Source organism: Saccopteryx bilineata, chromosome 5 (genome assembly GCF_036850765.1).
Source record: "Saccopteryx bilineata isolate mSacBil1 chromosome 5, mSacBil1_pri_phased_curated, whole genome shotgun sequence".
Lineage (NCBI taxonomy): Eukaryota > Metazoa > Chordata > Mammalia > Chiroptera > Emballonuridae > Saccopteryx > Saccopteryx bilineata.
In genome coordinates this window covers 193,003,211-193,021,747 of record NC_089494.1, presented here as the reverse complement: position 1 = coordinate 193,021,747, position 18,537 = coordinate 193,003,211, and positions in this window count along the sequence as shown.

The window sequence follows — 18,537 nt, the reverse complement described above, 5'->3', positions numbered from 1 at the left end:
CTCACAGACCAGACTGACGGTCCTACTGCTGTTCTCTAGGAGTGGAGAGACTTGCACTCTTAATATGCAGGCCTCTGAGTCCCATGCAAACTTTGAATTCTTTGGCAGTTAAGGAGGCTTGTTTTCCAAAAGTAAGTGGAGGTCTGAGAAAAGTGGTGTCAGTTCTGGCCCACTTCAGATAATGTGTTATACATATTACCAGGCTTGAGAGTGATCTAAAGGATGAGGAACATCAAGACTCTGCCTGGGGCCATCTGTCCTCCATGCTGAAGCTTGTGACAGAGTGGGGAACTTAGCTGAGGAGCCTGAACAGTTTTAAAATAGAACATATGCAAAGAGAAATGATGGAATGAAATATTGACCTAGGTGCTCAGCTGGATACTGAACTAAGTGAGGAAGAAGAAATATTGATTTTTCAATCTACCCTCACATTTATTAGAACCCTTTAAATTATGATATAAATATGTTTGTACATGGGCATACATACGGGGTAGGTAAAAGTATGTTTACAATTATAATACAAATAAATAACACAATAATTAATAAATAGTAATACCAGAATAAACTGTTTCACATACTCAACTGTAAACCTATTTTTGCTCACCCTGTATAACTCGTGTGTGTGTGTGTGTGTATGTGTGTGTATGTGAAATCTGTGGTAGATGAATGTTTTCTGAGTTGTCTGATTATAAACTGCAGAATAACGCAGTGATAAATAAAGAGGTTGAACTTTAGACCTATTTATATTTTTTGTTTACTAAGAGAATTTCCTGTTATTATTTTACATCATCAGTTTTAAGATGCATATTTTAATATATCTAGAATCAGGGTGTGTTTTACAAATAATAGTGTCTTCCAACTGTTGTTTGCCAGGGGACAGTTAGGACAAACTTGTCATTGGCTTTAAATACAAAAATATAAAACTAGCTTTACATATTGTCATGGCCAATTCTGTTGAGTTATATGTATTATTGATATAATAACATTGGTTTTAATTGCAGTTTAATGTGTCTTCAAAAAGAATACAATATGCTTTAGCTTTATAATGAAATTTTATTCTTTAAAAAAATTCATGTCCAAATAATACTGAAAGGCCTCTTTTAATAAGTGTGAAACAAAGTTTCTATGTAATAAGGAAGCCTTGTGTCATTTTTTAATTGGAAACATTTATTTTTTAGCAGCACATAAAAATAATGGTGCATGTTCAATAAATGACATATTAAAGTCAAGGAAATTCAATAGTTTATTCCTTCAAGTACAGTAAAAAGGCGAAAGATTTATGCGAGCTGAAGAGAAACCAGAGTATTAGTAGTACAGTAAAACATGAGTTATTCAAAAACCCAGTCCTCCATAAGTTTCTGACTTTTAGGCTAATTATACACTCTTTAGTAGCAAATAAACAGCATCAGAGGACCCAGAAAAAGTGACTATAATTGAGAAAAATCTAAAGATAACTTTATGAATCTTATTACTAGTACCCTGCTCCAAATCACCATTATCTTCCACTGGACTATTGCAAACAACCTCTTGAATGGCCTCTTTAAATGGCTTCCATGAAAACTCTCTGAGGCTTCCCATTGCATTTAGAAGAAAATCTAAATCCTTTAGCTGTGCCTGTAAGGCTCCACATTCTTGAACTGAATTGGCCTTGCCCACCTTGTTTTTCTGCTACTCTGCCTTGGTAGGCGTCTTCCCACTTTATTGCCTTTGTAACAGCTCTTCCCTCATCCTACACTAATATGCTCCTCCCAGTTCTTCTGACTTACTGCTTCTTGTCATTCAGCTCAAAGGTCACACTATCTCAGAGGAATCGTCTTTATGTAGTCAATATAGAATGGCCCATTAGTTGTTATCATATCATGTTGTTTTATTTTGTTTTTATAGTGTGTATCACTCTCTGAAAAGATATTATTTGTTCAATCTTTGTCTACCTCTCACTAAAATAGAACCTGACCAGAGGTGGGAGCAATAGGGGCTTCTTTGTCTGTTCACTGCTATTTCCTAATGCTGGGTTATTATTTGTAGAATGAATGAATAAGTCATCTGTAATTGGACAGGCTAGTATAAAAGAAAAAGTTTGTCAATGGGCTGGGGGAGGTCTACAAAAGTCCAATTATATAAAAATATAAATATACATATAAATATAAAAATATCAATACATGAAAGTCTATTTATGTAAAAATCAAAAAGCATTTCAGAAAGAATTGGAAGCTATGAAATAAAAAATTGAGAATGTAAAGATGTAAAAGAAGCCGAGTGACAGAATTCAGCCATGACGTCAGTGACTTAGCACAGATGAGAAGGGACGAGACGTTGATGAGGTATAACAAACACTGACTGAGAGAGGAGAGCCAGATGGCAGAGCAGCTTGGAAGTCCTGAAGTGGGCAGAGTGCACCTGCTCCACGGCACAGCAGTTAAGGGCATTGTTTTCCCATTCCAGGCTGCCAAACAACCGAGCTCCCTGCTCTGGGGCTGGGAGGTGGCATTCACTGTGACGAGTACTCTGGTTTTAATAAAACTTTACATCTCCAAAGTATTCCTAGCAAAGTCAAATGCTGATGAGAATGAAACAAGTAATGTGATGGGAGAAGCTGGCTGGGTAAGGAAAGTCCATGCCCCACCTCAGAGGACCAGCTGCTGTTAAGCTCCAGCTATTTTCGTCCCTTGGGAACTTGGGCATTATGAAATCTTTTGCTTTTCTAGTAGGCCAGATGTCTAAATTTTTATATGAAATTCTCTACATTTTGATACTGGCAGCTAATCAAGTTGCAAAACACCATAGGCCAAACAAAACCAGATCGGTAGTCTAAATTGAACCTATAGGTAACCAACCAATCTACAACCTCTAGTTTATAAGCACTTTCTCAGTATTATCCTTTTAGGAATAGCCTAGAACCTTATGAAGAAAATAAGTGGAAATATAAAATTTCAATTATGGAATGAGGACGTTCTTCTTTTAAAATAATTTGAGAGTACAAAATATCATAAGAATTTGTAAATAAGAAAGTCTATTGTGTTTCTACACTAGATGAGATTCTGGTGTATTTTTTCTATAGGTAAGACTAACAATGATCACTGATAAAATGCACATATATATGTATATGCAAACACACCCACCTACATATACATAGTTAGCTAAGTAGCTTTATGTTCTGCTATCTCTCTTAATATCATATTATACTTTTAATCATTTTTCTTATTATTTAAATTTCTTGTGAATAGTATTTTAAAGGCTGCACAGTACTCCATTATAATTATGGGTAACCAATTACTTAGTCTTCTTTATTTTGGATGTTGATATTGTTTTTATTTTTTATTTTACTATGACAACTCAACAATGACCATCTTTATGTCTACATATTAACTTGTATTTCATATTATTTTACTAGATGTGATTGCTAGGAGTAAAATTATTAAGTGAAATGTTGATAAATGAGACCAAATTAATTCCAACAATTTTGCCACAAAATCCACTTTCAAGAACAGCTTTGAGAATATATAACATATTCCTTTTCATCATTAAAAATGATAAAAAACACAATAGCCACATAATGTAAGATTATATAATTACTACTAAGAACGATTGTAGTTTATGTGACAATTAGCCATTACATGTATTTTTTTTAGTTATCTAATTTTCTTTTTTGATTATTTTTTAAAATTTGGAGTCTACTAAATATATTAATATTATTTGTTTTTTATAGAAAACAGTGGCCCTGGCTGGTTGGCTCAGTGGTAGAGCATCTGCCTGGTGTATGGATGTCCCGGGCTCAATTCCCGGTCAGGGCACACAAAAGAAGTGCCCATCTGCTTTTCCACACCTCTTCCTCCCCCTTCTCTCTCTCTCTCTCTCTCTCTCTCTCTCTCTCTCTTCCCCTCCTGCAAACATGGCTTGATTAGAGTGAGTTGGCCTGGGAGCTGAGGGTGGCTCCATGGCCTCCACTTCAGGCACTAAGAAGAGCTTGGTTGCTAAGCAATGGAGTGACAGCCCAGATAGGCAAAGCACTGTCCCCTAGTGGGCTTGCTGGGTGGATCCTCAGTGGAGCAACATATGGGAATCTGTTTCTGCCTCCCCTCCTCTCACTGAATTAAAAAAAAAAAGAAAGAAAGAAACAAAAAAGAAGGTAGGAGACTATTTTCTTATTAGTGTTTTAATTCTGGTATGTTTGGGGTAAGAGAAGCAGTGACCTAACAGGGTAACCTTTGGTGAAAATATGGCTGCTCAGGGGCTGCAGGGTCATGTCATGGCCTGGGGAAGCTGAGTGGTCTTCTAATTCTTAAAGTAAGGATCCCAAGGAGCACTGAAGATCACGAGGGGATCCAAATGGTCTTGTTTTGGGGTCTGAGTATGGCAAATTAAGGCATTACATTCAGTTTAATGTGGCTAGCAAGCTGTCAACTGAGGAAAACAATTGAGAAGGGCAATGTAGAATGATTAAGACAAATAGGGTAATTTCTTTATCTTTGTCAATATTACAGATAAGTAGGTTGAAATAAGCCTGACTTTTGAGACTTAGTAACTAAACATTTTTTCCCTTTGGTTAGAGAATTGCTAATTTTTTTGTTACCATTTTATTTAAAATTGATGTCATTTATCCATTTTAAAATTAATGTTTCATGAAACAACAATGATACCTTTCATAGCTTTTGTTTAGTTTAGCAAAATTTTCTTTTAATATTGTTATATTTCCACCTGTTTATATTTGCACTTCAATAATACCCAGAATTTATAGGTTGAGTCTCCACATCTCTATTATTTCTCTTCTTATATTCCCTATGAAGTTGGTTCTTAGTATCATTTTATTTGTTATCCTCATTTGACATTGTTTTCTGATGGTCGCCAATGCAGATTTAAGATTGGCTGTTGTATCTGAGAATTTTTGTATTATTTTCTCCAGTTTCTTTTTCATCATTGTCTTCATTTTAAGTCTTCCTCTCCTTGTAGATTCCTCCTTCTTTCCATAAGAGTCCCTGCCTTCTCATATCTCCCTGAATGCATCAAACACGTTTTCTAGAAGCTGCTGTATCTCCTAGTACATTTGGCTGCGTGCTCCTGAACTCCTAAGGCTTGTAATTGTGTCAAAGAGAACAAAATACTGGTGCTGAAGACGGGGCACATGGGCGCTTTACCATGAGGTCACATTCTACTCACAGAAAACATGCTTCTCTCTCTTCTCCATTTCCAACTTTTAGTGGAAGCTTGTCAGTGTATGTGTCAGTTCAGGTCCTTGGAGAAGTAGATGCCAAGATAGAGTTAAGAATACAAGGGATTTATGGGAAGTAATGCTTTGAAGATGGTAAAGAGGAGAGAGAACAGGATTAATTACTTTGGATGGAGATCCCAGTCTGACTCCTATAAAAGGAGAGGTGAAGGGAGCAGGATTGGGTAGAAAGAGGTTCAGACTGAGGGGCCCATCTGAGCACATCTCAGCCATCCCAATGGAGATTGCTCAGCAGAGGACTTCCACATGGGTAGAATTTGCCAAGCTCCAGTGCCCCTACTGTGTGTGTCATTGGCTGATGGTTGCCTGGGGAGAGTGTGGCCTCTGCAGTGGACCCTGAAGGCATGGCATCAACAGAGAAACTGGCAGCAGGCTCTCTTGAGAAAAGATCCAAGGAAATGCTGCCATGGCTGCTGCAAAGGGTAACAAGAGAATCAGTACTTTCCACATAAACGTTTCAGTTTCTGACCCACGCTATCATAGTTACTAAGATGTTTCTCTAGTCTCTTTTGGAAGTGTCATTTCTTCTCACATAAAGCACCAGGAGTGGGCAATGGTCAGTAGGTTTGACAAGACGCAGCAGGCTCTACCGTGTTGATAGTCCATTATCTTCCCTGACCACTACACATGTTTACATAAGCATGTCTGTTCCGTAACATTGTCCTTTAACTTAACCTGTGTCACCAGTGTCAGATAGTCCTTGAATCTTTCTTATTGTTGTTTTTGTACAACCTGCCCACTCCCTGTTTAAACTTCTTTTCCTTCCAGGGCCTGTGTCACCCTGAAATAGAACTGATTGTTGATTACGCCCTCCTTTTGTGTGATCTTCTTCTCAAGAGTTTAACAATTTTGAATCACATCAACTTATTCCCAGTTTAATGCCTTTTAATGGTATTCCACTGTATTTGGAATAACCTCCAATTTTTTTTTTTTTACCATGGTCTATGTGATCTGCTTCTGCCAACCTTCTACCTTTGTCTCTTATGGCTGAATGCCTTTGCTCGCCGTATTCTAAACACACTGACTTTCTTACAGTTTCCTGCATACCCAAAATGCTATCTGGATCAGATTCTTCCTTCTCTTCATAACATCTTTTCTTCAGATTTTTGCACCCAGGTTTCTGTACATGTATTGATATTTCAGAAGTCTTTCTTGACCACCTTACTTAGAATACAACTACCACAGTCACTGTCTAGTCCCTTACCATGCATTTTCCCCCTCCCTGCAACTGTCATAAATCAGTTTTACCATGAATCTTACTGCTAATTTGTGTCAGCATTTTATTAGGCTTGGCACAGACATTCATGAATTCATGAACCAGTTAGATTAAATGGACCTATTCTATGCTTCAGCACTTTGGGGGACCTCAAAACTTCTAAAAATTGGAATATAATGTTAACCTGTCTGGGCTATATTCAAGCTTTCACATTCTGGCTCCAACTATTTACCCTGCTTTTAATTTTCTGAAATTATATTATTTACATGTGGTTTTATTTAATATTTATCTTTCCCAACTAGAAATAAAGTTTCAGAACATGAAAGGTTTTGTTAGATACATAAATTACTGCATGCTTGACTCTAGAACAGTGCCTGGCACATAGGAGACAGTTCAATAAATATGTGTTCAATAAAGGAGTGAGTAAATGAATGGAAGTTTTTTTGTGAAGAAACTATATTTTATGTTCACAGCACAGCTTCTCTAATCTCAGCTATATGCATAATGACCATATTAGTCAGGTTTCTTCAAAGAAACAGAATCTGTAGGATGGATGGATGGATAGATAGATAGATAGATAGATAGACAGATAGACAGATAGATAGATATGAAAGGAAATATAAGAATTGGTTCTCATGGTTACGGAAGCTAAGTCCCACAATCTGTTGTCTGCAAGCTGGAGAACTAGAAAATCCAGTGATGCGGTTCAGTCCAAGTGTGAAGGCCTGAGAATTGAGGAGCTGGTGATGTAAGTCCTGATCTGAGACTTGATGTCGGAAAACCAAGAGCATAGATTTCCAAGGGCAAGAGAAGATGGATGCCCTGGCTCAAGCAGAAATACCTAGTTTACCCTTCCTTCATCTTTCTGTTAAGGCCCTCATCAGATTGGGTGATCCCCATCCTCATTGGTGAGGATAATCTTTACTCAGGCTGAGGCCGTGGATTCAAATTTTAATTATCTTCCAACAATAACCTCACAGACACAACCACAAACAATGTTTTTCCAGCTTTCTGGGCATTCCTCTGCCCAGTCAGGTTGACACATAAAATCAACCATCACAATGATCATAATAACTTTGGTAGAAAGGACTTAGGAACGATATTATGCAAGGTCTTATGAGGTGAGGAATAGGAGAACACAGATTACCAAGTGAGGAATATCATCAACATTGTTCCATACGAGGGAATTCAGGTTGAGCTTTCTGTAGAGTAGCCAATTTAGCAATTTAGTAGCCAGTGCTGCTGCAGATTTAAGAGCTGATCATGCTGAGAGCTAAGAACTTTCGTTCCCCACCTGTGTGTCCTCAGGTCGTGCTAGTCTGTCTTTCCTCTCCATCTTCACTATTTGACTTTGGAAGAGTAATTTTCTTACTTGTGTTGGGATTATGTTCTACTTTCTGTTTCCTGACTAAAATTAACAACTGAACTTCGGGTCACATTATTGTATTTTTTTCTGCTACTCTACACAAAATTTGAATTTGTAAAGCAGCTTTCATGAGATTTTGTTTTAGTTTCATATTTGAAGACTTTCAAAACCAGCAGAATCAATGGGCAGTGGATATTGGATTAATTTTTCCCCATTCCATCACATTGAAAGCATACTTCTCACACCGGTGTGGAGACAGAAGCAGCTCCAGTTGTTTGTTTCTTGTGAATTTCCTTCAAACATAATGACCCTCTTAGAGAAGATGCAGGCATTTCCTCTCACCACGTTAGAATATGTTAAACTCTAATGGAAATATGTGGTTCAGTTCTAGAAACTCTGTGCACTTGAATGGTTTATTTTGTGGGAATCCCACATTCAGAGACTATTTAAAGAACAAACCTGACCTGTGGTGGTGCAGTGGATAGTGTCAACATGGAATGCTGAGGTCGCCAGTTCAAAGCCCTGGGCTTACCTGGTCAAGGCACATGTGGGAGTTAATGTTTCCTGCTCCTCCTCCCTTCTCTCTCTCTCTCTCTTCTCTATAATGAATAAATAAAAAATAAAATAAAAAATTTTTAAATAACCAAAAAGCCCAGTGACAATAGGTAGAGTAGGAAAAAAAGGGCTATTTTTCTATTTAATAGCTCTCTCGGCCTGACCTGTGGTGTTGCAGTGGATCAAGCGTTGACCTGGAACGCTGAGGTCACCGGTTCAAAACCCTGGTCAAGGCACCTATGAGAATTGATGCTTCCTGCTCCTCCTCCCTTTCTCTCTTTCTCTCTCTCTGTCTCTCTTCTCTAAAATGAATAAGTAAATTAAAAAGAATTTAAAAGCTCTCTCACTGTAGAAAAATAAGGTGCAGAGACCACACTTGCAGGTCTGTGGTTGCCCACATCAGAGTCCAGACTTCTGGTGCTCTCTCCACTGAAGGGCGTGTGTAGGTTACTTTCTGTACCAGTGTGTGGATAACACATTGCAAGCTGAGGAGATATGATGGTGCAACATTATCTGTAACCAAAGTCTGGCTTCGGGGTTACCGAGAACATGACTTGCAGTTTTCACTCTGATACTCAGGGCTCTTCAACTTTTCCAGAATCAACGTGAGCTTTGTTATTGGACACTGTTCTGACTGATTTACCTTCTCTTATCTCTACTTTTTGCTCTCTCACAAATAACCGCTGGCTAATCTTGCAGATTCTTATATGAGCAGAATTAGAACAGAAAAAATAACTTGTTTGTGTTAATCAGTCATAGTTCATTCTTATTAATTGATCAAGCCATCCTAAGTATTTTTTAGAATTATAAGAAGGTAAATGTTTTTAATTGATTATTATGTGATCATTAAATAGATGTTACACAGTATTTTTATAGCATATTTTTGTGTAAAAATGCAGGAATGTTTGATTCATAGATAAGAAAAATAACGAAAGTTTTTCCACAAAATATGAAAACAAAGGGAGCTATGTGAGTTTTGAAAGACAAAAATGTCTTTTTGATATTGCTCCCAGTAGTGGTGTCAAACTTTTCAGATTGTCAGTAACAGCAGCGAGATGCCTGATGCTTCATGCTTTGATGCCTAGCCGGGGGTGCTACCAGCCTTCCCAGGGAGCCTCTGGCAAGTTACACGAACAACTGACAGGCTGTTGGGTAGCAGTGTGCTTAATCACTCAGGTGTATAATGACTCAATCAATTAGCTTTTCCTGCCTGACCAGGCGGTGGCACAGTCAGAGGCGGATTTAATGGCAGGCGCACTGGACGCGCGCCCTGGGCCCTGACTTCTGAAGGGCCCCGCAAAACCCCAACTTTACACTTTTTTCTAATGAAGGGTGGGCCCTTAGGGGCCCAATATTTTCCTCTGCGCCCAGGGCCTCAACCGACCTTAATCCACCTCTGAGTGCAATGGATAGAGTGTTGGCCTGAGATGCTGAGAACCCAGGTTCGAGACCCCAAGGTCATCGGCTTGAGCACAGGCTATTTGGCTTGAGCGCAGGCTCACCAACTTGAGTCCAAGGTCACTGGCTTGAGCAAGGGGATTACTTGCTCTGCTAGGACACCCTCCCCGCCCCCCCTGTCAAGGCACACGTATGAGAAAGCAATCAATGAACAACTAAGATGCCACAATGAAGAATTGATGCTTCTTATCTCTCTCCCTTCCAGGCTGTTTGTCCACCCCCCTTGGTAAAATAAATAAATAAATAAACAAATAAGCTTTTTCTGGTTCTTAAAATATGCACTATAACCTGACCAGGTGGTGGTGCAGTGGATAGAGCGTCGCAGTGGATTGCGGAGGACCCAGGTTCGAGACCCCGAGGTCACCAGCTTGAGCATGGGCTCATCTGATTTGAGCAAAGCTCACCAGCTTGAACCCAAGGTCGCTGGCTTGAGCAAGGGGTTACTTGGTTTGCTGGAGGCCCATAGTCAAGGCACATGAGAAAGCAATCAATGAACAACTAAGGTGTCACAAGGAAAAACTGATGATTGATGCTTCTCATCTCTCTCCCTTTCTGTCTGTCTGTCCCTGTCTATCCCTCTCTCTGACTCTCTCTCTATCTCTGAAAAAAAAAGCACTATATATATTTAGCCAGACCTGAAATACTTTTAGAACCATGTGGTTTCTCCCATCATCAAACATCTTTTAATTAATATGTTAACATATTTTAAGTAAAATTTTATTAGTATCTTTAAATGAAAACATATTTGGGGATACTGGATTTTGTTATATAATTAGGTACTCAAGTTTTTGTTTTGGAATTCCTTGTGCTTGTGGGCAAGTTAGTGCATTTCAGTCATTGAACTGTGAAAAGAGTAATGATAGCTAACAAAATGGTGGTTGTATGTATTAAGTAATCTAAAGTATCTATAGTGGTACAGTGTCTGGGATAGAGAAGGCAATAAATAAATTCACTCAGTAATAGTTATTAGGAAATCATTATGTACTAGTCATTGTTCTAGATCTGAGCTGTGTAATGTGGTAGCCACTGACCATGTATGCCTATTGAACATTTGTAATGCAGGTAGTCCAAATTGAACTGTGCTTGTATAAAATAAATACTGGATTTCCAAGATTTGGAATAAATAAACAAAAGTTTAAAGTAATATGTTAATATTTTTATATTAATTAGATGTTAAAATAATATTTTGGACATATTATGGTAAGTGAATATATTATGAATAAATAGATATATTATGGTAAATGAACATATTATGTTTCTTTTTAAATTAATTTTAAACGTTTTTTATAACATGTCTACTGAAACATTTATAATTACATATGTAGCTCACATTAGTGGCTCACATTATATTTCTAGTAGATAGTGCCTGCCTAGATGCTGAGGAGAAAGTAAAAGAGTAAACAAAAAGTTTTCTCTGTTAGAGAGCTTAAATATCAGGAAGAGGAGATCAATAATACAACAAATAAATATGGTCAATTCTCATTATTTCTGGTTCTAGATTTGTGAATTTTCTTACTTGCTAAAATGCATTTGTAACCCTCAAAATAAATACTTATAGTATTTTGCAGTTTTTTATTTTATTTTATTATTTTTTTATTTAAGTGAGGGCAGGGGAGATAGAGAGACAGACTCCCACATGTGCCCCAACTGGAATCACCCTGCAACCCTCACTTGGAGCCAATGCTCTGCTCATCTGGAGCTATGCTTACAACTGAGCTATTTTTAGTGCCCCAGGCAGACTTCTTAGAGCCATCCTCAGCACCCAGGGCCAACATGCTCGAATCAATGGAGCCACAGCTGCAGAAAGGAAAGAGAGAGAGAGAAGGGGGAGGGGGCAGGGAGGAAAAGTAAATGGTTTCTTCTCATATGTGCCCTGACTGGGAATTGAATCTGGGACTTCCACATACCATGTGGACATTCTACCACTAAGCCAACCGCCAGAGCCTGCAGTCATTTATAATTTATGTCCAGAGTGGCAAAAAGTTGAGTCACCTTATATGCACATTCTCAGCTGAAGTCAAACAAGGCAATGCTCTTCTTTTTTTTCTTTTCTTTTTATTTTTTTGTGACATAGACAGAGAGAGAAAGAGAGAGGGACAGATAGAGACAGACAGACAGAAAGGGAGAGATGAGAAGCATCAATTCTTCATTGTAACTCTTTGTTGCAGCTCCTTAGTTATTCACTGATTACTTTCTCACACGTGCTTTGACCAGGGGGCTACAGCAGAACTAGTGACTCCTTGCTCATGCCAGCAACCTTGGGCTTCAAGCCAGTGACCTTTGGGCTCAAGCCAGCTACTGTGGGGTCATGTCTAAAATCCCACACTCAAGCCAATGACCCTGCTCTCAAACTGGTGATCCTGTGTTCAAGCAGGCGACCTCGGTGTTTTGAACCTGGGTCCTCTGCATGCCAGTCCAACGCTCTATCTACTGCACAACCGCCTGGTCAGGCTTGCTTCTGTTCTTATACTGTAAACAAGTGTGCTTTTGTGGTTTAATTACTGCCATGTTTTTACATTTTATGGGTGTTTTGGGGTGATTTTTCTGTTTCTAATGGCCTTCAATGGTATTGCTGAAGTACTGTCTAGTTTTTCTAACCTCAAAAAAGCTACGATGTGCCTTATGGAGAAAATGTGTATGTTAGATACTTTTTCAGGCATGAGTTATATGATTGTTGGTTGTTAATGAGTTCAATGTTAATGAGTCAACAATATACATTAAATAATGTTGGTTTTTTTTTAAGCAGAAAGGCACATAAAACAAGATTGTATATTGATCACGTGGTGAAATGTTCTATCCAGAGGCTTGTGGGAACTTAACTCTGGATTTCCCCTAGGAACAATGGTTTAATCCAGAATGTGCCTATAACAGCATTCAGAGTGACTTTATACAGCAATACTGCTATGACCAGCAAAAAGGGAGAGACACAAAGATGCATAAAACTCAGCTTCTCAAGAAGCTTTCAAATTAGAGGAGACAGTCAAGACAAAGGTATAAAAAATAATATTTTTAATTTCTGTTATTAGTAGAATGTTCATGGGAGAAGTTGCGTTAGACATTATAGATTCGACTCAATGTGGATGAGTGAGATTTTGGTATACAGAGTTATACAGAAAAAAGAAACCATGGACGCTGTAGAGAAAAGAAATAGTTTGAGCAAGAAGCAAAGACATCAGAGTATATGGTATGTTCAGAGGATGGCAAATAGACCAACTGAAGGGAAATATAAATTGCCTGGGGGTATCATCTTAAAGCCTCTTTACTTACGTCTTATGAAGTCCTTATTTATTGAAAAACAAGTTAAATTTTCTGCAGTCCTAAAACTTAGCAATGTATACATTTTATCCTTCAATGTAGGTATCACAGAAACATGCTATCACTTAAAGTACTCTTTGAATTTATGTAGTCCCTTGACTTGTGTATTTTTCCCATTGGACAGATTTTTTTTGTACTTGGTTTTTGTAAAATTTTAATGATATTTGTGGTATATTTTTAATGAGTGGAAGGTAGAAATTATATATTAATATTAAAACAAAGTTGTTTACTAAAATGAGAAACCATAATAAATTCATTAATTAATGACCTACTTATTCTTCAATTCTTTGTTCAGCTCACTTATTTGAGACCCATTCTCACTAGTAACATTGTTGCATAAAAATCAGATCAGCCTGGATTATATGCTTTTTCTGTTCTTCATTAGATGTATCACCTTGGACACATTTCTCAACCTCTTTAATTCTTAAAATTTTTATGGGTAAAAAAGGGATGACCACATAGGGTCATGGAAAGAGTTAAGAAACATAATGAGGCCCTGGCTGGGTCACTCAGGGGATAGAGCATCATCCTTGTGCGAGGCACGTGTTCCATCCCTGATTAGGGCACATATAAGAGGCAACCAGTGAGGACATAAGTGGAATAACGACTTCCACTTCTCTCTCTCTCTCTTTCTCTCTCTTCCTCCCCTCACAAATCAATGGAAAAATAAAACCCATTGGTTCTACTCAGCTATAAGTCAAATGCAAATTTAAAACCACCAAGTTGTTCTTTTTTGATCAATTGTTCATACGCTTTATTGCCCTACTGAAAAAAAGATGCATTGTGGCTTGGGGAGACCAGTACAGATGGCCCTAGAGATCAACATAGTACAGGAGAGTCTGGTTCATTGGGGAGTTCTGAAGTGTTCCAGGTGACACTTTTCTTGATTGCCTTGACCTCTTATCAATCACACAGTCTTGGAACTCCCTTCTTCTTCATGCCAACCAACTGAAATCCTTTCTAAAATGGAGAGATGCGTTCTTATCTTACATTTTTGTTCTCTCTGACTTTTTTATTTTTAAATATCATTTTCCCATCTCAGTGTTACTTGCACTATTGCAGCAACTGATACCAGATGCTTCCCATTTTTGATATTGTCTATTATTCTACCTTGTGGTAACTTTTCTATTTACAACAAAGCAGGAAGCAGATGATGTAGCCATAGATACAGCTCACTATCTGGACAAAAAGTTGACTGGGCAACAGTTCACCTTGGAGTTACCAAGTCAAATGCAACAGTGTATGTGATTTGATTAAATAAACATTAAGTTTCCTCTTGATGACCACTTCTTCCCATTTGGGGGCAGCTGGGGCTCCTGGCAACTATGTGGAGAAGCAGAGACATTAACCTGATCACAGCGAACCTCTTTTCAGAAGTTTTTCCCTGGCTCTACAACTGCCTACTTTTCAAGTTTGCTTGAAGTTGCTCAGGCATCTCAGTTAGTCTGTCCTCCCCAAAAAAACTCTTGATATTCTCCCGAAAGCCTGTGATTCTCCAAGACTTTCCTGTCCTACTGAATATCAACAATTATCCATCAAAATATTGAAATAAGAATTTTAGGGGGTCATTGTTGGTCCTTCCATCCTTTTCTCTGAAATATAATCCATCACAAAGTTCAAGCAGTTTACTTTCAAAGTCATCTTCCCATTTCTTTAATCATAGCTCTAACTTCAGTCATCACCATCCCTTATCTGGTTACTAAAATTGACCCCTAACTGGTCTCCCCGTGGTCCTTCTTGGTTATTTGTCCCTATCTCCAACCCATTCACCACCTCTCATTGAAAGTGGGCTTTTAAAATTTTCAATCTTATCAGGTTCTTCTTCTGTTAAAAGCCTTTTATGGTTTTCCATTGCATTTAGAATAAAATCCTGGGGGTTGGGGGAATGGAAGAAGGTGAAGGAGGGTACAGGGGTGATAGATGAGTACTTGACTTGGGGTGGTGAACATACAATACAGTGTACAGATGATGTGTTATAGAATTGTGTACCTGAAACCTGTATAATTTTATTAACTAATGTCACCCCAATAAATTCATTAAAATGAAAAAACCCCCAAAAAACAGATTTCCTACCAGAGCCTATTAGGCTCTGATTTACCACCTCCCATCTATTTCTCTAGTTTCCTCTTCTTCCACTGTCCCCAATGGTTGTCCCAGCCATTCATGCATTGTTCCCTTCAGTTCTTTTAGCCAGCCAAGTTCCTCCTTGCCTGGAATCCCATTTCTTAAGATTCCTCCTCCACTACCATATAAATGGCTTCTTTTTATCATTCAGGTCTCATGTTAAAATAATTCATCATGAATTAATTCACAGTTACCTCTATACCATGTTGTTCTTTTCATAGCACCATGGTTCCCCCATGGTTTACTTATTTACTAACTAATCCCATACTAGAGAGTTAGAGCCTTAAGGGCAGATACAGAGTCCCTACCACTGTGCACACGTAAATGCTTTGAACATTTATTTTGAATTGATGAATAGACTGGGAGCAGTGAATTCTGACTAGATGTGAAGCTAGAGGAATGCTCAGCCTGCATTTCACCACACGGAGAGGTCACCTTAATATTTTATTTTATATAATTAAACAAAATTATATTTTATTTATTAAATGAAACATTTATTCATTTAATATTTTATTAATAATTTACTAATTAATAATTTATTAATATATGTAACATAATCATTTAATAATAAAATTAAAATATTTTATTTATTAAACAAAATATGTTTTGTTTAATAAAACATTTTTATTAATAAAAGTAAGTTGTCAGGGTTTTGTTTTTAGAGAGAGACAGGAAGGGAAAGAGAATGATGAGAAGCATCAACTCATAGTTGCTTCACTTTAATTCTTCATTGATTGATTCTTTATGTATGCCTTGATGGAAGTGGGGGGACTCAAGCTGAGCCAGTGACCCCTTGTTCAAGCCAGTGACCTTGGGCTTCAAGCTAGTGACCTTTGAGCTTAAGCCAGGGACCTTGGGATCATGTTGATGATCGCACATTCAAGCCAGTGACCCCACTCAAGCTGGCAAGCCTTTGCTCAAGCTTATAAGCCAGAGCTCAAGCTGGTGACCACGGGGTTTCAAATTTGGGTCCTTGGCATTATGCTCAACACTCTACCCAGGGCACCATCACCCATAAGGCTTCATTTTCAAAAGCTTTAAGGAGCAACATTTTCTATAGAGCTGGTTAGCAGGGAGGATTATCTCCAATGCCAGCATCTGAGCCCACTTCCTGCAATTTGCAAGAGAAGTAAGTGTATTTTTCCTCTTCAGAACTGCATGCTCTATGAGCCAAAATCTGTAACATTGCAGTAATTACAAGGCCCTAACTCCTCAGTAATTAACCCCCCTCTTTTTTTGCTATGGTTCTAAGTAAGAAATACAAAAATTTCTATATGGCAACTTTAGAGTCACATTTTAAAGGCATTTCAGTACTTAAGTTGGTCATATCCAACTAATTTAGGACCTTTACCTGCTGGGAGCACAGGAGAACTTGTTTAGTTTTAGCAGGAACATCCTAGATTTATTTTAATAAAATTTAGCTATAGAGTTTCAGCATATAATGCTGAATTGATCAGCTTTAAGAACCTCTCATTTTTCTAGGATGCTGTAAGTACTCAGACTCCTGAGTCCAGCTGTTAGCAAGTAGATAATATGGGGGTCCTCAGGTTACGACAGTCTCAACATACGACATTTTGAGTTTAAGGCACTCACTCCCATAAAAACTTCAAAAAATTGAGATGTGAGTGTTTCAACTTACATGGTTAGCGTCCGTACTTACAGACTACGTGGGTGAATTAGTTTGGTTGCACATAGCGGGAGAATATGCAGTACAATATATTTACGTACTTTTTCTTTTCCAGTAGCTTTTTTGTGTTTTCATGTTCTCTAGATGATGATTTTACAACTGTGTTAGGATTGGTAAGTGACTTAGGCTAGGGTGTGTTTTGACTTACACCAGGATTCGGGTTATGTCACTGTCTTAGTAACAGAACTGTGTCGTAACCCAGAGACCCCCTATAGTTAGGCTTATGCACAGGGACAGAGACAGAGTCTAACACAATATGTTTACTCTGCCACCTGTCCAGGGCTAGTGTCATCCATCTATTAAGTACTATGCAGCAGATTGCCTGAGTTTCTTGATATAGGTGGCTTCTACAAGTCAGGAGATCATTCTCAAAGTGGCCATATTCTGTAAGTCACGTTTGTAAAAAAATACAAATGTCAGTGCTTTTGCTGCAAAGTGAGCAGAATTCAGGAAAGCTGGGTACTAGCCCAATAAACTCAAATGAAAGAAGCCAAAGTTATGGGGTCATGCAAATATTAAAGGAAGTCATCCCATGGCTATACATTATTGATAGAGAGTAGTGGTAGATAGTGGCTTTCAAACATTCTCTCACCCTTTTTTCCTATGGTCCTAAGTAAGAAATACAAAAAGTTCTATAAGGCATTATTTACCCATACTGCCTTCTCTTCTTTCTCTCCTTTCCTCTCCTCTCCTCTCCTCTCCTCTCCTCTCCTCTCCTCTCCTCTCCTCTCCTCTCCTCTCCTCTCCTCTCCTCTCCTCTCCTCTCCTCTCCTCTCCTCTCCTCTCCTCTCCTCTCCCTCTCCTCTCCTCTCCTCTTCATAACTCTTGTCCCCTTCTCTCCCCTCCCTTCAGCTCCCCTCCTCTCATCCCCATCTCCTCCTCTCTCCCCTCCCCTGTCCTCTCCTCTCCCCTCCCCTCCCCTCTCTTCTCCTCTCACCTTTCTTTCCCTCTTCTTTTCTTCTTTCTTTTTTTTCCCCTCCCCTTTACCTTTTCAAAATAACTGATCTCAAACCACTGGATTAATTTCTTGATCCTCTGCTGGGTATTGATTTGCAATTACAAAAAACCAAGCAAACAAGAAAACAAACTTTGCTGAAGAAAATACTAGAGAGTAACAGAACCTTTCTTACAATGAACTGATAATGGTTCTATACTTAAAGCCAACTTTGAACAAGCATATCAACCAAGACAAGAATTTTCTGCAAATAATTATGAGTCTTTAGGCAGGGAGTCAATAATCCAGCACTGAATGGTGTGAGACAGAATAGTGTAGACCACAGACTAGAGGATCAATAAAAATTAATCAACACAAGAAAAAGAAAAAAAATGTGTATTGCACCAGAACAAGTGGTTATGAACATAAATATGTTCGTCAGAGAGGAGTTAATTTTAGAAACCCACTTATCCTTTTGTTTATTTAACCAATATACTGAAAAATCCTAGATCCTAGGTGGTAGCAAGACATATATTTTGCCTTTAAGGAACATATAGTGAATATATTATTTGTGGCTTAATATATACGGTATAGTAATATATAATAATATGTAATATAATAAATTTACTGAAAAGAAGAAAACCACATATAATTCCCA